General features: G+C 50.9%; 1 protein-coding gene across 1 annotated transcript in view; it reads left to right on the top strand.

Moving 5' to 3' along the window:
- Positions 1–18,230, top strand: part of LOC136993803 (antigen WC1.1-like) — a 350,141-nt gene that overhangs the window by 45,824 nt on the left and 286,087 nt on the right. The gene's annotated exons all lie outside the window — the stretch shown is intronic.

Raw genomic sequence — 18,230 nt, 5'->3', positions numbered from 1 at the left:
GAATGGGAAGTGACTAGCTCTGATGTGCACATCCTGCAGCAGATTATGTCCACTCCTTATGTGAAAGGGCTGCTCAACATTTTGAAACTCATTTTCTCCAGAAAATGATCTTCAGTGGAGGTGTCAGTTTATATATTTATTTAGTTTTTAGGTGCCTCCATCTTACTGTGGGAGCATTCTCTGATGGGGTAGAAATCTTTGGCATTTCAATTGTTCTCAGCATGAGCACTTGTGCATGCCAAGAGGAAATAAAGAGCTCGCTGTGACTTTGTACAGAGTCACAGGATCTGGTATGTTAGTAAGTTTTTCCCCTCACTGTGCTGCACTTGCACCTCCCTCAGCTAAAGGACAATCACACTCACAAGTTCCTCTAAGGAAGAAACTGAGGACTGAGCTGAGAGCGGAGGAGTTCAGTTTCACAGTGAAGATTTCTAAATTCTTCTCTCAGCCCAGAGATGGACAGAGTGGAGTGTGCCAGGGTATCTGACCACTCACATGACCAGACTCTCACACATCACAGAAATGCTACAGGGAAGCTGTGTTCTGCTGGAGAGCAGCTTCCAAGTCGGCAGATCACCCCGGAGAAACAGTCAAGGGTCCAAAGGTGGACTCTCCTTAAAGGAGAGTCAGCTGATTACCCAACCTGTTGACATGCATTGCCAACAGCCTCATGGGTTGGAAAGGGACTGGCCCTTCTCACTGCCATGAAGACCACACCACCCAGGACACACAGGATCGGTGTCTTTACTGCAGGTGAGCACTCCCATCATTTTGAGAAATCCAAAGGGCTGAGAGAAACCACAGCAAGTCCCTTCATCCGCACCTCAGCCTACACACAGCACCAGCATCACCTTCTCTGGCCTCATGAGGGTTTGTCTGACCTGCTCCTTAGGACCTGCAAGCACAGAGATGCCCCTGGACAGTGCCCTGCCTGTGGGAGCTTTCTTTAGGGCAGAACTGAGCACACAGAGAGTGGGAGGAGGTCTGTAAGCACCAACCAGGAAAAAGACTTTGGGACAGAGAAACAGCTCCCAGCAGGGACAGCTCCAGGCATCAGAGCTGGGCAGTGAATGAGAGGGAACTGCTTCTAGAAACATCGTGGGAAGATGGATTTGGGCAAGTCATGGTCAGGCCCTGCAATGCCCACACCTTCCCCAGTGGGCTCACTTCTGCCCTAAAGAAACCTCTCAACAGCAGGGCACTGTCCAGAAGCATTCCCATTTTTGGAGGTGCTAAGGAGCAGGGCAGATAAACGCTGATGAGACCAGCAAAGGGGAAGCTGGCGCTGTCTATACATTAAGGAATGGGTGCAGAGACTTTCAGAAGTTTCTAGCAGACCCATTGACTGCTCATTGAAACTGTTAAGGAGTTTCAGTCCTTTGTTCAAAGCTGACAGCTCCATCTCCATTTTCCCCTTGCCAGGTGGTAGGAAAGTTAAAGCGCCATCTCAGGAAATTGGATCTCTTTCAGGAAATCCCTGCCTTCACCTTCCTCTTGAAAAGTTCCCTCTGAAATGTCCTGTGCATGAGCTAGAGTTGTGAGCAGCCCTGACCCGTGCAAAACCCTCTCAACGGGAGAATGAACCTGCCCTGATGGGGTCGATCATCACCGCAGCGCTGTGGGGAGTTCCCTGGGCAGGCTGAGTGCTGACCCTCACAGGAGGCAGAGTCACTGCCCCAGGCACACAGCACCCTGGGGTGCAGGAACACTGCTCTGAATGACAGCCCATGCAGACCTGGGCGCACTCCCTGCCTTCACACCCCTGCAGCATCTCTGGGAGAAGGTAGCAGGCTGTCCTGTCCCTGTGATGGTGTGGCTGGGAATCCCTGCTTTAGAAGCACCTCCTCCTCCTCTGCACTCAAGAAGACAGCAGAGACATCCTAAAGAACTTAGAAGTCATGGGATAGGATGGGTTTAGAAGACCCCTCCAGAAGCTCCAGCAGTATTGCTCTACAGCCAGAGACTTACTGTGTCAGGGGCTGTGAAGATTTGTCCCTCCGTGAGCTCTCCTCTCTCCTCACACTCCACACTGCCTTTCGCTTCTCTCTGTCTTGTCTCAGCTCATGTCAGCAAGAGCAGGCAGTGCCTGGAGCCCTGCTGCTTTTTGCAGAGGAGATGCTCTTGCACAGAGCTGTCTCTCGGCAGTGCTGACCGGTTGCCATGAGCTCCCTCTGTCCCAGTAGACTGGCCCCACTTGGGAACAGTGGCCTAGCTGAAGGTGTGACTTCATTTCTCCTTTGTACTCCCTCCTCTTGGGAAATGTTCACTGAGGTAGACTAAAATAATCATCTATGATGTCTCTCTAAAGACTGAAGAGAGACTGGTCCCAGCATTGCAATTTGTCTCATCAGAAGATGATTATCTATGAGAGATGGAAACGTCCCAGTCCGGAAGATCCTATTCCCACCTCTTTACTAGGCAGGACACCTAGACAGGGACAAGAAGAGAATTCATTTACCCATGGCTCAGGTGTTAATTCAGATGGGTCAGTCTGGACATCTCATGCCAGTTTAGAAACCCCTGGGCAGGAGTGGGATTCAGATCCCTCCCATGAATTCCACAAACACACAGGAGGAGGGATTGCCCTTATCAAAGCTGAAGTGAGCACAACGGAGATGTGGGCATGCGAGTGCCTTGTCTAAGCTCCCATTGTAATCAGTGGAGATGGAGGATGGGAGTCAGTTGGTTGGTCACACACAAATACCTGGTGACATTTGAAGAGACAGAGGTAGTGCAAGGCATGTGCCAGTGTCTGCTTGCTCTGATGGAGCAACTAGGAGACCTGCGTCCTTCTAGAACATGAGGTTGGGGCCAGGTGGGGAATTTTCTTGGCCATCTGAAATGACACTCGATGCCTACTACTGCTCCTAGAGCTCCACTCACTAGGAAGCTGAGACTCATGCACATCTCTACATTGCAAACAGTTAATGTAATTCAGTGCAGAGCCTTGAGTTAATGCCATAAAAACAGGCCATAGGCAGGACCATGTCAGATGCCTGGGATGTCCAGCACAACCGCATGTTTCTAGCAAATACAGCATGGGACCTGCAGGAAAACCATGCCCTTTTACAGTGGTTGCTGGACAAACGGCTCAGGACCTCTCAAGTTTCCTACCTGAGCCCAAACAACTGCATCCCACCACTGCCTTTAGGCAAAGGAAGTCTGTGGGTCACAGGCCCTGGTCTTTAAGGGGAGACCTTAATGGCCCTAACATTCACTGGAAGGGAAAACAACAGAGTGCAAGGAGACCAGTGGTGTCTGCAGGGTGTCAGGAACAACTTCTTAGCACAGCTAAGACTGGTCAATAATGGTGATGCTTTCCTGGATGTGGAAATTGCAAACACGGAGGAACTGATCAGGGATGGGATAGTCAGTGTCAGCCTTGCCTACAGTGACCACGAAAAAGTGAAGTCCCAGATCCTGAGGGGCACGAGGAAGGACAGCAGCAGAGTACAGACCCTGGACTTCAGAGGAGCAGACTTTGGCCTCTTCAGGGGCCTGGTGGGGAATCCCATGGGAGGCAGCTCTGAAGAACCCAGGGGAGCCAGCAAGCCTTTAAGGACAGCACCCACCAAGCACAAGAATGGTCCATCCCAATACTCAGTAAAGCTAGCAGACATGTCAGGGGACCAGCTTGGCTAAACAGGGAACTTGTGCCTAAACTCCAGGCTTTGGAGGAATCTCATGGCAGCCTTCGAATGGCTACGAGGAGGTCACCAAGAAAATGGAGCCAGGTTCTACACCACAGTGCATGATGGGAGGATGTTTATGCAGAAGATAAGGAAAAGCTTTTCTGCTAAGAAGATGGTCAAGCATTGGAACTGGCTGTCCAGAGACGCTGTGCAGTCTCCTCCCTTAGAGGTTTCCAAGACCAGACTGGATCGAGCCCAGAGCAACCTGGTCTGACCCTGGAGCTGACCCTGCTGTGAGCAAGGAGATTGGGCTAGACAGCTCCTGAGGTCCCTTCCACCCTGATGGAGTCTGTGACTCTTTTCCCTCTGGGTCTTTACTTGTCAATGTCACGGAAAACACACGGGTTCCCCATAACAGTGGAAGGAGGTCAGCTTTCTTGTCTTCCTCCACTCAGAATGGTTGAGATGCAGGGCTTCCTGGCAGGAATCTCCAAAACAGCCCTGATCAATCCTTCGCTTCACTTTTCATTTCCACCTTTTATTACTCTTCCCTCTTTTAAGTTTCTCTCTTTTACCATGCTGATCCCCTCCCATACAATCAGCCCACCTCTGCTTACCCTTTCCCCATTGGTACTGTTTTGTTTTGTTTTTTGTTTTGTCTTCTTTTGTTTTACACAGAGGAACTTCAGTCCAGAAGGACCTTCAGAAACGTGGGTGATTTGGACAACAGGTACCTCACGAAGATTTACAAGAGAAGTGTCAAGTCCTGCACCTAGGAGGGAATAACCACACCCAGGAGGAGAGGTTGAGGGTCCTGGGCTTCTTTAGCCTGGTGAAATGGAGGTGAAGGGCAGTAGAGTAGGAGCCTGTGAGTGCTTGAAAGGTGGTTTCAGAGATGATGGAAAGTGAGAAACAGCGTGAGAAGGGGAAACAGCCGCAAACTGCAGCTCGCGGGTTTCAGATGTGACTTCAGGAAAAGGAAGTGTCACTTGAAGGGTAGAGCTGTGGTGCTACAGGTCACCCAGAGGGAGTCCGTGATCAGCTACTGGCTTTGTGTCTCAAGGAAAAGCAAGTGAGGGCAGAGAGACATCAGTAAAGGTAGGGAGATCCTGGGGTGGGAGTGCACACCCCCACATTCACACTGCCCCAGGAAGAGCCCTGAGCACAGTGTGAGGGAAAGGATCACCCTACCCAGGGGCTGGTGTCAGTGCCTGGCCATTCTGCTTGACAAAACTCATCCAGGTTTACTTGGCATCAGAGCCACCTACACGATCCCTTTGCCTGCTTGCAATCAGTGCCTCCAACTTTGTGCTGTAATCAGCCTCTGGGGAGGCTTTGTGAGTAACGACCCTCAGTGGGACCCATTAACACTCCAAGAAACTTTGGGATTTACTTCTGACTCTAACTTCTTGAGAGGCTTGTTCAGTCTCCTCCCAGTATCTGAGGTTCATGGACTCAGCACCAAATACACCAGAGGCAGCATTAAAATGCAGAAAGCCCTAACAGCCAATCTCACTCCCCCTAATTTTCTTCAGTTCTTCAATTCTTGTGTGGCTAATTGGAGAGGATTCAGGAGTGTATTTACAAGAGCAAGATTTCAATGAACAGCTGAGAAAGAAAGGATTTCTGCTTTTTAAGATCTCTTTATTTTTCAGCTTACAGAATAAGTGATATCCACATTCTCCAATTCATACTGACCCAGAGGGTGTCTGCCATAATGAAGTCTGAACATACAGCAAAGCAGTATTTTCAATATGAGACCTTTAAGGACAACCTTCCTCCTCACCTCCCCAACCCTGCCATTTCTCTCATCAGCCACTGGGGACTTACATCACTCCTGTTAAAATCTAACCTTTTTCCACTCAAGTCTGTAGCTGAATGTTACAGCTCCTACACACCAATTCCCACCTGCTTTCCTTGGACAACTACTTGCAGACACAGGAGGATTTTTCTTAATTGCAAACAAGCAAAAATAGAATATGATACAGTTTAATAAAAAGTCAAATACACTCCTCAACTGTATGTTAAGTCCAAGCTGCCTCCAGTGAGGGCCACTTTCCACAATGAATAACCCTCCTTGAAGTGTTTCTGACTGATAGATAGGAATGGATAGACAGAAACACAACTAAGGAGTTGTCTAAAGAGACAACACGACTCCTGAAAGACAAGGCAAGCTTCAGACTCCCTGAAGCTCAGAGCAGCAACTGGAGAGTTGAGAGGTATCGGATGGATAAAGAGCAAGGGGAGGAGGAAGACTGGAAAATTACAGAAAGTTTTCCAGATAGTCCAGATAGTCTGATATAAAGGAAACTTGATAAATGATCACTTTAATGAGAACAGATGAAAATATGTGAAAGATTAGTGAGATTACATCCACAGCATAATAGACAGAGCAGTGCTAATGTGAAGCCAGGGGTAGGTCACTATTTGTCCTGAGATTCATACCCTTCCTGAAATTTTCCATTATTTTTTCATGGGAAAATGTTGATGTTATTAAAAATATTCTACCACTTCAGCTGAGGAAAAGATGCTCCCCTTTTTTCTTTAAATGTTGAAAACGGTTCTTCACCTTTTCGGGCAGAGCTCAGGTGTCTCACCACAAGCATCCAGTGGCACTTGGGGAGGTCCTGGTGTATTGGAGGTACCTGCCTGGGCCTGGCAGCTCTCACAGGGGACCTGCGGGAGACCAGAGCCCCTTGGAGCTGCAGATGGAGGCTGGGCAGAGGGGACCAGGACACCTACAATGGCACCAGCTGTCGGTGACTCCGTCATTGCATTCCACCCCAGTTCTGGAAATTACTTTCCTTTTCAAAAAAAAAAAAAAAAAGACCAGGATATTAAGAAAAAAGACAACAAAGCAAAGAAAGACAATAAGAACACAAATATTTAAAAGCTGGAAAGTGTAACAAAACATTTCTCCGCCTTAGATCATTTCCTTAATTTCTCTCTTCTTTCATTTTTTATTCACATTTTCTAAATATCTCTGTTACAATCAGGCCTGCACCACTAAAAAAGATATTTCTGTGTCTCGCACAGAGTCCAGTGGCCCAAAACCACTCATGGCCCAGGGCTGTCCATGCCACTCCTCACTCTGTACAGAGCGAGTGACACTCACCAGAGACAGGAGTGACCACAAAACCCACATCCGAGCCCTGTGCCTGTTGGTGGCCTATCAGGTCCTCAGGCAGACAGGACCTCACAACTTCTTACCACAGACAGGAGTCAAGTGCTGACCTATCAGCTTCACCCATAGAAGTGACCTCACAGCCACTTTCCCATGCATGTGCCTGCTCCTGGTCCATCACCTGCAGAGACAGAAGGGACCTCACTTTCACCTTTATGGTCATGGGTCTCCTACTCTCCTATGAGCTTCTGAGAAATGATTAATCTCATAAAAATGTCCTCAGCCATCAGCTTCCTGGTGGCCTATCAACTGATCAGACACAACTGACCTCATAATCACCCACCAAGCCAGTGGAACTGCTGCTGGTCTTTCACCTGCCCTAAGGGAAATGACCTCAGCATGCTCTTGGCTTCCATCCAGTCAGGTATTCATGCAGCAATGACCTCACAATCATCACCTGAGCCATGGGCCTGCTGCTGGCCTATCAGAGGCTGAGACAGAGGTGACCTCACAGTCACCATCCAAGCCATGTAACTGTTTCTGGCCCATCAGCTACTCAGTTCTGAATGACCTCACAATCAACATCCTAGCCCTGTGCTGCTTGGTGGGCTATCAGGTCCTCAGGCAGAAGTGACCTCACAAATAATTGCCCCAAGCATTAGCCAAGTGCTGGCCTATCAGCTGCTCAGATAGAGGTGACCTTACAATCATCTACCAAGCCCACATGGCTGCTGATGGCCTTTCCTCTTCTCTGATGGACAAGGCTTGTGTTCTTGCTTGGGAGGTCACTTCTGACTCAGCCTCTGGTAAGCTAGCAGTGGCTCATGGCTGGGGCATGGGCATGTGAGGTCACTCCTGCCTTAGCAGCTCATAGACCAGCAGCAGGCACATGGCTTGGATGACAATAGTGAGGTCAGCTGTATGTGCTCAGCTGAACGCAGGGGTTGAGTTAGTTAGCATCCTGGCTGGAGATCCTGGCAAGAATTTCAGAAACTGCAGGCCTCCAACAACCTAGTGACACACTGCAAAATGTGCTCAGCTGAGAAGGACACCTGAACTGTCAGGCTAGAAATGACTCCCTTAGGGAAGAGAGGAGCATGTGGGAAGGTGAGGACCATAATACTGGGAGGTCTTGCAGAGGTATTTGCATAAAACCACTTCAACTTTACAAGCTGATTCTCAGCTATGACCCTTCAAGCATTTCCTGCCGACTTGCAGGAAAGTGCTTGAGCATCAGGCGATGATTCTCAGGGTCCAAAAACAATGTTGTGATTTGCTTCATTTTCAGCACAAAAAATAAGCTCTGAGCCCTTGAAACATCACTCACTGTAGTATATGCATCTGGTAGTAGTGTTTGTAAGAGGCCAATTATTTTCTGAAGAAATAGTTTGTCTTTGGACATTTTCCTTATTTGCCCATTTTTGAAAGGTAATGACTGTGGCACTACCACTCAAAGGAGTACCTCTGAGCTCTCCATCATAGCAAGACCATTTCCTTGTTAACTATGCCAGAGAAGAAGTCCTACCATGTCAAAGCTGCTCTCTGAGGCCTCCTCCTGGAAGTCAGCCCTGGATGTCTTGTTTCAGGGCCCAGGGCAGTGCACAGCGTGCAGGTTGCAGGAAAGATTCCCAAGGCAGCGAGCCCTTTGGCAGGGAGAGCTCAGGAACCCAACCTACCATATTTCACTGGACTGGGGGGTTATTTGGATGGTTAGTTATGGGCTAACTGGGGGATACTACTGCATTACAAGCAAAGAGTTCCTAGGATACTGCCACATTAGAAGAAAAGAGTGCCTACTGCTATACTGTATACTGGTAATATACTGGTAATATCCCCCAATTAACTTTTGCTCACAGGTAATAAAAGTATCTCTTCTCTTTTTTCATTTGTGGGCATCGGTAATGAACAGCAGGAGTCAGATTTTCTAAATTTTATTGCTAGCAATAAGGTGCCTCTTGGCTGGGAGCACAGGAAGGGACCACAAGCAGCTTTTTGTTACAACTTTTAAGCAATAGTAAGTTGTTACATATCCAGTACTTTAGTTTACATAACCAACCAGATTTATCCACAATTCTTAGTTCTACCAATCTCCTTGCCGTGCTACAGTATGAGGTAGTTCTGTGCCAGCCTTAAATGGTCTATTTTATAATTATCCATTAGCTGATCTGCACCTCTTCTGGTGTTACCTCTGAACAACTTTTGTAGCGCTGGCTGGATTGAACTGGTTTCTTTGCAGTTCTTCAACTTTGTATGAAAACAGGGCTAAGGCAAGATCAGATAAGATGTTCTGCTTGCAGAGCACATGACCTTGCATGTTCTTCCTCTGCAAAACTGCCATATACTGGAAATTTTCTTAATACTGGAAAGAGAGGCAATTACTACACCTCTAGTCTAAAAGAACTTGGGGTTGGACAGATCTCAGAAGTGTTATGTTTGTGACTCCAGTCTTCAAAAAGGACAAGAAGGAGGACCCAGGGAACTACAGGCCAGTCAGCCTCACCTCCATCCCTGCAAAGGTGATGGAGCAGCTCATCCTGGAGGCCATCTCTAAGCATGTGGAGGGCAAGAAAGTGATCAGGAGTAGTCAGCATGGCTTCACCAAGGGGAAATCATGCTTAACCAATCTGAGAGCCTTCTATGATGGAATGACTGGCTGGGTAGATGAGGGGAGAGCAGTGGATGTTGTCTACCTAGACTTCAGCAAGGCTTTTGACACTGTCTCCCATAGCATCCTCATAGACAAGCTCAGGAAGTGTGGGCTAGATGAGTGGACAGTGAGGTGGATTGAGAACTGGCTGAATGGCAGAGCTCAGAGAGTTGTGATCAGCAGTGCAGAGTCTAGTTGGAGGCCTGTAGCTAGTGGTGTCCCTCAGGGGTCAGTACTGGGTCCAGTCTTGTTCAACTTCTTCATCAGTGACCTGGATGAAGGAACAGAGTGCACCCTCAGCAAGTTTGCCGATGATACAAAACTGGGAGGAGTGGCGGATACCGCAGAAGGCTGTGCTGCCATTCAAAGAGACTTGGACAGGCTGGAGAGGTGGGCAGAGAGGAACCTCATGAAGTTCAACAAATGCAAGTGCAGGGTCCCGCACCTAGGGAGGAATAACGCCATGCACCAGTACAGGTTGGGGGTTGACCTGCTGGAAAGCAGCTCTGCGGAGAAGGACCTGGGAGGGCTGGTGGACACCAAGTTAAGCATGAGGCAGCAATGTGCCCTTGTGGCCAAGAAGGCCAATGGTATCCTGGGGTGCATCAGGAAGAGTGTTGCCAGCAGGTGGAGGGAGGTGATTCTCCCCCTCTACTCAGCCCTGGTGAGGCCCCATCTGGAGTACTGCGTCCAGTTCTGGGCTCGCCAGTACAAGAGGGATGTGGCACTACTGGAGCAAGTCCAGCGAAGGGCTACAAAGATGATTAGGGGACTGGAGCATCTCTCTTATGAGGAAAGACTGAGAGAGCTGGGCCTGTTTAGCTTGGAGAAGAGAAGGCTGAGAGGAGATCTTATCAATGTGTACAAATATCTGCAGGGAGGGTGTCGAGAGGATGGGACCAGGCTCTTTTCAGTGGTGCCCAGCGACAGGACGCGAGGCAACAGGCACAAACTGAAACACAGACAAATCCATCTGAAAATGAGGAAATACTTTTTCACTGTGAGGGTGACAGAGCACTGGAACAGGTTGCCCAGAGAGGTTGTGGAGTCTCCTTCTATGGAGATATTCAAAACATGCCTGGATGCGATCCTGTGCAATGTGCTCTAGGTGACCCTGCTTGAGCAGGGAGGTTGGACTAGATGATCTCCAGAGGTCCCTTCCAACCTCAGCGATTCTGTGATTCTGTGATGGAGGTGCCTTTTTACAGATGGATGAACATGAGCTTGGGAGGGCCTGCAAGTGATTTGGAGGGTGAGATGGGAATTAGAAATGGTGCTGGAAAGCTGTAGGAAAGGAGACTATTGTGTTCTGCCTGGACATGAACATTGAACGGGAGATGGGAGATGGTCCCAACGGCAGCACAGAGGATCTGGGTTCAAATGAGCTTTCTCATAGGAAGGCTAGGAAAGCTCTCAAAGGGCCTGATGAGGAAGCTCATGCCCCTCTAGGTTCTGGAGGTCTTCACGATGTCACTCAGCTTGCTACTACACTCCTCCAGCATCTGGCATATTCTTCATATTCTGCTTTGGAAAAAGATGGACTTCCCAGTAGCTCCCAAATGCCCCTGTGTCCTCATTATTCACCCAAGGGGCAAAGGAAGTGTGGTGCCTTCCCTTTAGACTGGTGTCTTTTTCCTGTTTCCAGGTACAAGTTTGAGAGTACAGCTAGAAAACCACCCATGGCACCTGTGAAGCCGACATGGGAACAAGAGATGGGAAAAGATGAGTCCAGTGGCAAGAAAGGTAATGAAGCAGCTGGTTCCTGGCAGGGGTTTGTGTCTTCTCCTTCTGTCCTCTTTGGCAGGGCATTGGAGCCAAGGTGACAGTGGGATGGCTCAGGTAGCATGAGGCACTAGAGGTGATGCTGCTTACCCCATGTGGGAAATCTCAAGTGACTCCTGAGGGAACAAGACCTCGGGGCAGCCCAGCACTCCCACCTGCAGCTGATACCTCCAAGTTAAACTTTCCCCCATTTCCACGGGACTCAGTGCCCTGGCATGCTCTGCAACTGCTCTTCCTTTTGAGGCGTTGGTGCAGAAGGGAGGCAAACTTGAGAACTGTCCTTGGGCAATGTGAATCCTAAATTGTGCCTGGAGCTGTAGGTAATGGAGGGGCTGAGCTATTTCATGGAATCAGTGTGTTTTCAACTGATGGGAAGAGTCACCTTGAGTAGATGGTACAAAGTCTGGTAACCTATGCCAAGACTTCCTTTCATTTTCAAATCAAGGAGTTCTAAGCTTTCTTTCTGCATTTCTCATAAACATCCCCAAAACTGCCTTTGGGTTGACTGTGTCGCCAGAGGAACTGCAGGCATATGAGATCAGTAGACAGATCCAAGGATCTGCTCCCCTTGTGTGAAATTGTTGCCCCCAGAGAGACTCTGTTCATTCACCAGTACATCCCAGCAAGCCTCCTTTTTCGTAATGTGTCTAGGATAGAACATGAAAGAACAGAAAAAAAAGTACCACAAGAAATGATGTTGCAAAGTTAAAACTAAAAGACAGAGAGAAGGCAGTGTCCAGAAGGGCCAAAGACCACCCAGGAAACAAGGCATAAAAGGAATCAGCTGGAGGCCTGACAGTTTTATCACAGGCTTGATCAGATCTGCATATCCTTCCTTTTCAAAAGGTCTCTGCAATTCTATCCTGTGGTGTTTTCTTGTCTCTGGATTACAGGAAATCTTCCTGCCCAGCGCCTCCTCTTGAGAGGGAGGCATCCTCCAGCCAAAATAACAGTTCCGACTACGCAGAAAGGAAAGGGGAAGAAAGCTGAGGGCAAAGCGCCTCATGGCAGGTGAGACCCTTGGAGGAATGGATGAGGGTGACCCTGGACCCTTGTGCTTGTTTGGGTGAGATGCTTCCTCTGGACACCAGGTTCCTAGCAGCTCTGAATATCTTTTATCATATGTCGCAGTGACTCCTGATCCCTCGATGGCAAGAATGCCTTTACACCACTTTCTCCTTCTTTGACACTGGGTCTCCAGGAACAATCAGTTTTCCATACCTAAACACACAGCAGCTGGGACCATCAAGCAGTGTTTAATATATTTGCGAGGACGGGGTAACTGTGTCTCTTAGAGGCTGTCTTTGTAAAGGACCCTGCTGCTCTCCTTGCCACATCAAGACAGAGCCTGTATCTGGGCATGCTGAGCATTCCTGCGGGCACATCATGCAGCCCTGGGCATTTCAGCTGGGGGTGATCTCTGTCTCTGCCCAGCTTGTGAGTACAGGACAGAGACCAAACTCCCCCTGTGCTCACACCACCTCCCCACAATGTGTATTTTCAGCATGCTCCCAGGCATCCAAGGGAGCTGCTCAAGGAAGGTGGAGTGAGGCAGGAGGAAGGGCAGTGCTGAAGCCATGCCGCCACCTGAGAAACTGAATGAGAAATGACCTTTGCGCACTGGAAAATACCAGATGCCAGTAATAATCTTTGCTGTTTCTTTTCTGTGGCCCTCCAGGTGGAATATCACTTCAGAGTAATGGGGGAGGGGATTCTTGTCTTTCCTCTGATCTGAAGCCCTGGGAAGGGTTCCCTTTCCTGTGCCTTTTGCTGAAGCAAGGCAAGTGAAGAGAGAAGAGCACTTCTGGAGAACTCATTTGAAGAAACCCCAGTGCTTCCTCTGGAGCTGTTTTCCAGAAGCATCCGTAAGAGGCAAGGAACCATGAGGAAGGGGGCTTGCGGTCCAAGCAAAGTCCCAGCGTTATTAAAGTCCCATAGTTGGGCTGCCGGCTGTTGGGGAAGCTCAAGTGAGGCCATGAACACTGATGCTGAGAGTAAAAGCTGAGGTCCTAAGGGGTGTTTGGGGTCATTTGATCTGACCTGCCAAACCTCCCAGTAGGGTTGCATTAAAAGTTCCTGCTCTGCCCATGGCAATTTCTTCCCTCCATTTGCGATGCTATGGGAGATGTCTGACTGAGATGGAGGGGTGAGTAGGCAGCCTGGCCCTTGCCCTCTGAAGGGCAGTGGGACAGTGTGGGAGAAAGATTGGATTTGTGGAAAGGGTGGGATTTGTATGCCAAGAGACAAAGCAGAGTGCAGAGCAGGGTCTGTCCTTGGTGTCCCGGCCCAGCAGATGTAGAGGGAGAAGCGCTGAATGCGAGTGGCAGGGAGGGGGCTGTTTAACCAGCTGCACAGGGAGCAGGGACTTCAGTGTGAGGAAGAGCACAGAGGGACCTGTCTGGGACCCCTACTGAACATCCCTCTGCATCAGCTCCTTCCTGCTGAAAGGGCGCAAGGCAGGGCAGAAAGGCAGTGACTCCCCTGGGGTCTAGCAGGGAGGCTAAAAGCTGCCTGTAAAACCATGACTTCACAACAGCCCCAGATCAAAGACTGGCAGTCAGTTTTGCTCTCCAAATTTATTTATTCATTTATTTATTTTTAAATATCTCCTGAACATTGCACACAGACTTGCTTTTGTGTTCTCTATCCCCTCAGTACCAGCTCACGGCACAAAAAAAACCCTTTCCTTACCCAAATGTACTCACCCATCAGGCTGCCCTGCCCAGCCCATCTGCAGCACCTTGCAGCCCCCTGTCCCTGCACAGAGGGAGAGGAGAAGCCCTGCTTCTGCAGCCACACATGCTGCATTGGCCGTCTTGGGAGCTCTTGCTGCTGCTGAACCCTGATGTCCCATCAGGAGCTCAGCTGCGACTGCGACTGTGACCCAGGACATCCCTCTCTGTCTCCAGACTCAGCGTCTCTCCAGCCAAGAAGTCAGGCTAAGGATCAAGCACAGCCTGGATGGAGAGCGCTGTCCTCTACCCCAATGTTGTGCTTGGGGTAGATGAAGGACTGACCCTGCCACAGGGTGGGGGATCTCTGGCAGAGCTGTCTGCAAGTCAGGCAGATGTCTGAATCGCTCCCATGTCCCCACACAGTCTCTGGAGCGGGCACTCAGCTGGGCTCTTTCCCTGCCCCGTGGCACTGCACCCTCCCTTCTCCCCATTCAGTAATGAGATGTACAGACACAACCACCTGGCACTGACACACTCTTCCCTCTTCTGTCCTTCCCATCAGGCAAGGGGATGGGACAAGTCAGCTCAGCTCAGGGTCAACAGGACACATGTACATCCTCCGTGCTGCTCTCTAGCCTCTCTGGCCATCCCCCATGGTCTAGAAAGGATGTCCCACAGCAAGATGCATGTCCCAGCCAGCAGCAGATCTGCTGTCCCAGAGCTGGGACATGGTGACTGTGAGCAAAACCCAGGGTGCTGGGCAGCACAATCCCCAGGCACCCCACCAATAGGGCAACATCCCTGGGTGGGTTTGAACCACCAACCTTTCGGTTAACAGCCAAATGCGCTACCTGCTGCACCACAGAGACCCCCACCTGGTGCTCTTCTGGGGCAGCTCCAGTGTCCAGTTCCCGGTGCTGTGGGAATGGGAATGTCCCTGATCCCAGGCACATCCCCAGCCCCAGGGAAGGGGACACTGCCATTTGCCCACTGCCAGGTGCTAGTGGGCAGAGCAGTGCAGAGGGAGGCCTAATACCTAGGTGAGGGGCTGTGGGCAGCTCCCTGCCCAGGATCGGCTCTGCCTGCTTTCATGGCCCTTCCAATGCACATCCCGGGGGGCAACTGGAGCTGTGGGCACATCACCCTGGGGAGGGCATTTCCCTCACCCCATTTGCTCCTGCTGCTGGCATCGAAGACAGGGGTGACACACACAGCAGTGCTGCACGGGGTGGCAGAGGTGACTCAGGGAAGGGGTTTGCTCCTCTCCATCGACCCTCTCTGGGAGTGCCAGAGTGTGGGAGCAGCACCTGCAGCGAGAGTCTCCTCCTGCCCCCATCAACTGCAGAGATGTTGAAGGGGCAGCACTCCATGATGCAGCCCTGGTCCAGGACCAGTCCCAGCTGAGAGGCAATCTCAACTTCCCTCATCCCAGCCTGTGGCCCAGCAGGAGGGTTCAAATGCTGCTTTCTGCTGAGGCTCTCAGGGCACCAGGGGCCAACAGGGCTGTGCTTGTCAGGGGCACATCATGGGACAAGAGTATGTCCCACCCCTCAGCAGGCTCTTAGGGGATGTAGCTCAGTGAAGAGCACCTGCTTTGCATGCAGGAGGTCCTGGGTTCAATCCCCAGCATCTCTAGGGGAAGCTTTTGTCCTGAATCTCCATTCCCCCGCAACAAGGGTGAGGGCTGGGAACAGGGTACATTGCTCCTCTCCAGAATTTGCAGGCTTGCCCTCTGACAGGGTGTCATGTGGGAAGTGGAGCTCCCCATGAGGGAAGAGCCCAGGCAGATCATCAGAAAGCCTGCCCAGGTGAAATGACATCATTATGTCACTACTATTGCAACAACCTGATTGGCCAGCAGCAGGCAAACAGGCAGGAGCTGAGAGGTCAGGAGAGATCACAGCCCTGCAAGACAAGGGTCAGCAGCATGCATAAAGGTGAGAGGACTGGATGCTGGCTGGGAGGTTATTTCAGCTGCAGCAGCAGGATTGCCCTGGGCAGGCAGACAGGCACTGTGAGGGCATCAGGCTCATCAGATGCACCTGACCACAGGAGGTGAGAGCTCAGCAGGAGGGGAGAGGGGAGGCAGGTGGAGGTGCCAGCTGGGACATCACTGGTGAATCACTGCTGTCCCAGCAGCTCCTGGCCAGCAGCAGGTGAGCAGGCACTGGGGTCACTGCAGGTGACAGGAGCTGATTCAGCAGCTGGGGGGGTGGGAGAGGGAGCAGGAGAGGGAGCAGGAGAGGGAGAGGCAGGCAAGAGCACAATGGCTGGTGTATTGGTTGTGAGGTCACTTCCATTACACTTCCCTGATTGGCCAGCAGTGGGCAGGCAGCATTATGAGGTCATCAACAGCATCACAGAGGCTGCCCATCAGCAAGGAGAGCTTGGGAGGAGGCAGGAGGGAGGGACAGGTGAAGGTGACATTGGTGGCTTTGATTGTGAGGTGTCTCCTTTCACAGCAGCTGATTGGCCAGCAGCAGGTGGGCAGGCCTGTGAGGTCATCAGGGGCATGACAAAGTCCATGAGGTAGAGGTGAGAGCCTGGAGGGAGGAAGGAGGGAGAGGCAGATGATCATGACACTGCTGGCATAGTGATGGTGAGGTCACCTCTATGAGTGCAGCCTGATTGGTCAGCAGCAGGCAGGCAGGCAGGTGGGTGGGCACTGTGAGGTCATGAAGGGCAGGAGGAAGCCCCCAGGAGAGAGGAGAGCTCCTGAAGGGGGCAGGGGCAGGGAAATGTAAATGTAAATGTAGCATGACTGGGAGCTGGTTTGTGAGGTCACTTCTACTGCAGCAATCTGATTGGGCAGCAAGCTGGCAGGCACTGTGAGGTCATGAAGCAGGTCAGAAAACCTTCCCCATGGAGAGGAGAGCGGAGGGGAGGGGAGAGGGAGAGATGAGTTAAAGTGATGTGTTGGATGTTTATTGTGAGGTCAATTCCTTGCATCAGCTGCATTGGCCATTAGCATGTAGGTCAGCAGGGAGGTGTTGTGAGGTCATCAAGAACATCAGAAAACTCCCCTGAGCTGAAAGGAGAGCTCGGGGAGAGGGAAGAGAGAGACAGGCAGGTAAAGGGGGACAAGCTGAGATGAGGATGTCACTTCTTTTGCACTGTAGCAAGATCTTTGGATTTGAAGTTATGCCTGTGATACAAGGATGACATTCAAATTTATCCAATATAGTCCTATATCAATGGGAGTGGATCGTGCATGCTCTGGAGTGGTTACATGGGACCACCGGCCATCTGGATTATCAGGATTCACTGAAACAACCCCCCTGAGGGACTGTCACCTGACCCAGGTGAAGATGCTATTGCAAGGACACTTGTGACAGAGAATACCATCAACGGCTGGACAGCAACCAAGCAATCTTGTTCAAGAGGTTTGGATTCCCCAAATGAGCATTATCTAAGCAAAAGAGCCAAAGGAATTAGATTTCTTTTTTTAAAAACAAACACTTTGTCTATGAATGTTTGTGAAGCAAACAAACCATTTTGATCCATCACCTTCTGGTTATGGACCCAGGCTCTTGTGCTGTGCCCCTCTGCCCCTGCTGTGGGCTCTGCATGGAACTTCAGAGCAGGTGTGCCGTGTCCTGCAGCCAAGGTGAGAGATTTGGACCTGGCAAATATCTCCTGGGCATGCCAAAAACATCATCCAAGGGATGGAACAGGCATGTCTTTATTTTGTCACTCTTTGTCCATCTCTGGCCCATGTCCATGTGTGTGAATGTAGTGACATTTCTGCAGCTGAGCAGAGAGGTCCCTGCACCAGATGTTGGGGAGAGTGTGTCCTTCATGTGAGGGATGATCCCAGCCCCACGTGTCCCTGTGGGGAAGGGCAGGGCCTGATGCAGCCCCAGGACTGGCTGAGCAGGTGCTAACCCCATGGTGGAGGAACCTCTTGTCCCCAACCACACTGTGGGAAGCCTATGGGAGAAGGGTGTTCGCAGAGTGAGACCCCTGTGGAGGTGGGTAACGCACATGGGCACTGCATGGCCATGCACACCGCTGCACAGGAAACCTCCACTCCTACCAGGCTCAGGCTTGAGCCCTGCATCTCCCACAGGGAGAGATGGGCCAGGGGATGGGGAGGGAGGGGGTTGTCTCAGGGCAGGGGCTGCCAGCAGGGAGGCTCCAGGTCCTGGGGACAGAGGTGGTGTCTGAGCCCCAGCTCCCCCCAGAGCCCCCAGGGTCACCCCTGCCCTGCCCCACTGCCCTGGGGCTGTGCTGGTGACACCATGGGTGTCCCTGGCAGAGAGCAGTGCATGTGGGGCCAGAGCCAGGCTGAGCAGGGCCGTGTTCCCGGGAAGGGGCAGGAGGGCAGGGCAGACCCTGAGCGGGGCTGGCACAACCCAGCCCTCCTGCAG

The sequence above is a fragment of the Apteryx mantelli genome, chromosome 20 (genome assembly GCF_036417845.1).
Source record: "Apteryx mantelli isolate bAptMan1 chromosome 20, bAptMan1.hap1, whole genome shotgun sequence".
NCBI lineage: Eukaryota > Metazoa > Chordata > Aves > Apterygiformes > Apterygidae > Apteryx > Apteryx mantelli.
This window is presented reverse-complemented; position numbering and strand designations above follow the sequence as displayed.